Genomic DNA, 6,040 nt, shown 5'->3' with positions numbered 1-6,040 from the left:
TGGGCGGCCATCTTGACGATGACTCAGGCGGACTATAATGACATCATGGGCCAAGTTGACGTGTCAGGCTGTGATAACGTGTCATGTTATTATCCCGTGAACAGAATTAGTTATGATGTGGCGGTGCTGATGTTGGACTGGGGCACACGACTCCGGTTTATAGTCCAAAAGGTTTATTTGGAAGTGCAAGCTTTTCGAAGCGCTGTTCCCTCATCAGGTTGCTAGTGGAGCAGGATCATAGGGTGCAGAATGATTCGTATATTGAACATACCGAGATTGCTGTTATTGTCTTTCATCTTTTAGAATGGGGTTGCAGGTTTTGATTCATTAATATGGAAATCCCGGCTCTTCATTCAAGTCACATTCCTAAGATACGTTTTTTTGATAAAACCTTCTTGATATCTCAGCTCAGACAATGCATTAAAGGTGTGAGTTTAGAGTGTGTATGTGTTCCAATCTTGAGTCAAACTCGTTCTATTTCCAAATTAGGAATTTATAAAATGTCACATTGGTTATAAAACAAAATTGATTTCCTACGGATTGTGTGCTTTTTGAACAAAATAGAATGCATCTGCTAATACAATTTGTAAATGCAAATTCACCCCATCGACTTATATGTGTGTGTTATTTATAATTAGTTATGAAACAGGGACAGGCAACTGTTCATCAAGTTCTCATTGCTCCCAGTTACAGAATCATAGAAATGTTTCATCAGGAAAGGTGGGAAGTCATGTCTCACAAATTTGATTGAGATTTGTGAAGAAGTCTCAAAGAGGATTGATGAGGGTAGAGCGGTAGATGTGATCTATATGGACTTCAGTAAGGTGATCAACAAGGTTCTTCATGGTAGACTGGTGATTTCGCTGCTCGTTGGATGCTGCCTGAACTGCTGTGCTCTTCCAGCACCACTGATCCAGAATCTGGTTAGCAAGGTTAGATCACATGGAATACAAGGAGAGTTAGCCATTTGGATACAGAACTGGCTCAAAGATAGAAGATAGAGGGTGGTGATGGAGGTTGCCTTTCAGACTGGAGGTCTGTGATTAGTGGTGTGCCACAAGCAGTTGTGCTGGGTCCACTACTTTTTGTCATTTATATAAATGATTTGGATGTGAACATAGGGGGGTATAGATAATAAGTTTGCAGATGATACCAAAATTGGAGATGTAGTAGACAATGAAGAAAGTTACCTCAGATTACAATGGGATCTTGATTACATGGGCCAACGAGCCGAGGAGTGGCAGATGGAGTTTAATTTAGATAAATGTGAGATGCTGCACTTTGGAAAGGCAAATATGTAATGGTAAGGTCCTGGGGTGTCTTGCTGAACAAAGAGAGCTTGGCGTTTAAGTTCATAGTCCCTCGAAAGTGGAGATAGTGAAGAAGGCATTTGTCATGCTTTCCTTTATTGGTCCGAGCAGTGAGTATAATAGTTGGGAGGTCATGCTGCAGCTGTACATGAGATTGGTTAGGCCACTTTTGGAATATTGTGTGCTAGTCTATCACAAGGTTGTTGTGAAACTTGAAAGGGTTCAGAAAAGATTTACAAGGATGTTGCCAGGGTTTGAACTGTAGGGCGAAACTGAATAGGCTTGGGCTGTTTTCCCTGCAGCATGGAGGCTGAGGGGTGACATTACAGAGGTTTATAAAATCATGAGGGGCATGGATAGGATAAGCAGACAAGGTCTTTTCCCTGGGATGGGTGAGTCCAGAGCTAGAGTGCATAGGTTTAGGGTGAGAAGGGAAAAATTTAAAAGGGACCCTAGAGCCAACTTTTTCACGTAGAAGGTGGTGTGTGTATGAAACCAGCTGCCAGAGGAAGTGGGTGGAGGCTGGTGCAATTACAACATTTATAAGACATCTGGATGGGTATATGAATAAGAAAAGTTTAGAGGGATATGTGCCACGTGCTGGCAAATGGGACTAGATTAGTTAGGATATCTGGTTGGCGTGGACGAGTTGAATTGAAGGATCTGTTTCCAGGCTGTACAAACCTTTTACTCTATGCTGGATATCACAGCATGTCAGGCAGCATCCATAGAGAAAGAGCAAGCTAATGTTTAGAGTACAGATGAATCTTCATCAGAGCTGATGTTGAAGTGTGGAGGGGCCAGCATTTATGCTATTATCTCAGGGGTGTAGGAGGTAGAATGCTGGGGGAGAAAAGATGTTGATAGTTCAGTTTAAGTGATCATAATGTGGGAATGACAGAGCAATGGTGTGTCTAACTGCCAGACTTGAAAGAACAGACAGTCGCACTGGGATGGGGGCGGGGGGGGGGGGGGAGGGGGGGTGAAAGGGAGAGAGGACATGGTAACAGAGAATGTAACAAGTAAAAGGTAAAAGAAAGGAAGGTAATTAGTTCTTCCCCAAGAAGCTTAGATCATTGAGTACAGGATTTGGGACATAATGTTGAGGTTCTGCAGGATGTTGGTACATTTTTGAAGTACTGAGGACCATTGTGGACGTTCTGATATAGGAAGGATATTATTAAATTGAACAAAGTTCAGAAAAGATTTACCAGGAGTATTTGATTTATAAGGATAGGCTGGGACTTTTTTCACTGGAGCATTCTTGCAAGATTTGGGTCCAGGAGACTGATCCAGCTTTCTTGCAGGAATTTGTAATCTCTGCATTGAGATCTCTTTTAATCTGGGTATGTTTGGTTGTTCTTGTCTATACACACAAGTGGAAGGACAAGCAATGTTTTACCTAAATCATTGAATTGGCAAAAAGATTTGGACCTCTAAGCTTTAAAGAATTGTAGATCTAAGGGTGATTAGATTGAATTTTAAAAGGTGATGAAGCGAATCAATATTGTTTGAAGTGACAACTTATTTCTAATTAAATAAGTTCAGGAGATGAAGAGGTGACAATTTTAAGTGGTAATAAGTGAGTTGTTTTAGTTTTGATGTCAGAGATTGGTTCCTTTTGCAGAGATTAATGAAGCACTGGAACAGGCTGATCTCTCATATGGTTGACACTGATTAGCTAGGAGAAAGTAGAACGGCGGATGCTGGATAGTTAGAGTTGAAAAGTGTTTCACTTATGCCCAAAACATCGACTCTCCTGCTCCTATGATGCTGCCTGACCTACTGTTCTTTTCCAGCTCCACACTTTTCAACTCTCACCTATTGGCTTTGAGTGAGAAATGAGTCTCTTTCTGATTGGTGTGGAAAGCACATTGTAACAGAGGCCAGAACAATCTCCTGGACTAGTTACCATCAATTCAATAGGCCAAAGAAGAATACACTGGATAGTGTCAGCCATGGTTTAGTTATAGAGTTGTAGAGATATACAGCACAGAAACAGACGCTTTGGTGCAACTTGTTCATATTGACCAGATATCCTAAATTAATCTAGTCCCATTTGCCAGCATTTGGCCTACATCCCTTTAAGCCCTTCCTATTCGTATACCCATCCAGATGCCTTTTAAATGTTGTAATTGTACCAGCCTCCACCACTTTTCTCTGGCAGCTCATTCTGTAGATACACCACCCTCTGTGTGAAAAAGTGGCACCTTCGGTCCCTTTTATATCTTTCCCCTCTTAGCCTAAACCTATGTCCTCTAGTTCTGGGCTCCCCTAACCCAGGAAAAGACCTTGCCTATTTACCCTATCCATGCCCCTCATGATTTTATAAACCTCAATAAGGTCACCCCTCAGCCTCGAAGCTCCAGGGAAAACAGCCCCATCTTATCTCAGCTTCTCCCAGAGCTCAACCCCTCTAACCTTGGCAACATTCTTGTAAATCTTTTATGAACCCTTCCAAGTTTCACAACATCATTTCTGTAGGGGGGATGATCAGAATTGCATGTAGTATTCCTAAAATGGCCTAAGCAATGTTCTATATAGCCACAACATAACCTCCCAACTCCTATACTGATTACTCTGACCAATAAAGGAAAGGATACCAAACATCATCTTCACTATCCTATCTACCTGTGACTCCACTTTCAAGGAGCTATGAATCTGCACTCCAAGGTCTCTTTGTTCAGCAGTGCTCCCCACGACCTTACCATTACGTGTATGGGCCCTGCCCTGATTTGCCTTTCCAAATGCAGCACCTCACATTTATCCAAATTAAACTCCACCTGCCACTCCTTGGTCTGTTGGCCCATCTGATCAAGATACCGTTGTACTCTGAGGTAACCTTCTTCACTGTTCACAACATCTCCAATTTTGGTGTCATCTGCAAACTTACTAACTATACCTCCTAGGCTCACATTCCAAGTCCTTTATATAAGTGATGAAAAGCAATGGACCCAGCACCGATCCTTGTGGCACACCACTGGTCACAGGCCTCCAGTCTGAAAAACAACCCTCCACCACCACCCTCTGTCTTCTACCTTTGAGCCAGTTCTGTGTCCAAATGGCTAACTTTCCCAGTATTCCATGAGGCCGAACCTTGCTAACCAGTCTACCATGAGGAACCTTGTTGATCACCTTACTGAAGTCCATATAGATCACATTTACTGCTCCACCCTCATCAATCCTCTTCATTACTTCTGCAAAATGCTCACAAATTTAGTGAGACATAATTTCCCACACAAAAAGCCATGCTGAGTATCCCTAACCTGTCCTTGCCTTTCCAAATACATGTAAATTCTGTCTCTGAGGATTCCCTCCCAACAATTTGCCCACCACCGACGTTAGGCTCACTGGTCTATAATTCCCTGGCTTTTCCTTATCACTTTTCTTAAATAGTGGCAACACGTTAGCCAACCTCCAGTATTCTGGCACCTCACCTGTGACTATTGATGCTATTGATGATTTTAAGTGCGAGCAGCAGCGGAGGTAGGACGAACTCTGAAGACTGCAGATAAGGTGAGGCAGTTTTTATTAAAATTACTTACCGGTAGCGGGCAGTGGTGTTTTTCTCTTTCACAGAAGGAGCAGGAGCAGCGGAGGAAGTGACAGGGACTAGAGGGGTAGCCGAGAAGGTAAGCAGTGAGTATAAATACTGACCCTTCGACGCCAACGGCCATTTTACAAACTCTGGTTTGTTAAGGTAAGGGTTTTCTATTTCTTTATCGGTGAATGGTTAAAAATTTAATTTTTATGGTTTATTTATTAATTGGTTTTTACAAATCGACTATAGCAGAGAGGTATCAGAAAGTATTTTAACTCAAACCTATACAAAGTAATAAAGTAATTAACTAAGCAGAGATGGCTGGGCGGGTGATGTGCTGTAGCTGTATGATGTGGGAGCTGGCTGATCACATTGTGAATGGCAGTGACCACATCTGCAGCAAGTGTTGGTTGCTGGAAGAACTCCGGCTCAGAGTTGATGATCTTGAATCTGAGCTTCAAACACTGCGGCACATCCGGGAGGGGGAGAGTTACCTGGACGCTTTGTTTCAGGAGGCAGTCACACCTGGGAGTTTAAGTAATTCACATTCAATTAGTGATCAAGGATATCAGAGTGTGACTGTAAGTGAGGCAGGCAGGGGGAACTTGAGTTCAGGAGTGCAGGAGCCTCAGCCCTTGCCCTTGTCAAACAGGTATGAGATTCTTGCTCCCTATACGGATGAGGAAAAGGGCTCTGGACAAGATGAGCCAGCTGACCACGGCACCATGGTGCAGAAGGCCATTCAAGAGCGGGGAGCAAAAAGACAAGTAGTTGTTATAGGGGATTCTATAATTAGGGGGACAGATAGTATCCTATGCAAGCCGGATCGGGAGTCTCGCATGGTGTGTTGCCTGCCCGGTGCCAGGATGCGGGACATGTCCGACCGGCTTGAAAGGATATTGGAGCGGGAGGGGGAGGGGGAGGATCCAGTTGTTGTGGTCCACGTTGGGACTAACAACATAGGCAAAGCTAGGGTGGAGGACCTGTTTGGGGATTATCAAGCACTAGGAAGGAAATTGAAGTACAGGTCCTCAAGGGTCATAACCTCCGGATTACTGCCTGAGCCACATGCCAATTGACATAGGGATAAGAAAATTAAGGAAGTAAACACATGGCTAAGGGATTGGTGTGGGAAAGAGGGATTCCATTTCATGGGGCATTGGCATCAGTTTTGGAACCAGGGGAATCT

The sequence above is a fragment of the Chiloscyllium plagiosum genome, chromosome 4, assembly GCF_004010195.1.
Source record: "Chiloscyllium plagiosum isolate BGI_BamShark_2017 chromosome 4, ASM401019v2, whole genome shotgun sequence".
In the NCBI taxonomy this organism is placed as follows: Eukaryota; Metazoa; Chordata; class Chondrichthyes; order Orectolobiformes; family Hemiscylliidae; genus Chiloscyllium; species Chiloscyllium plagiosum.
This window is presented reverse-complemented; position numbering follows the sequence as displayed.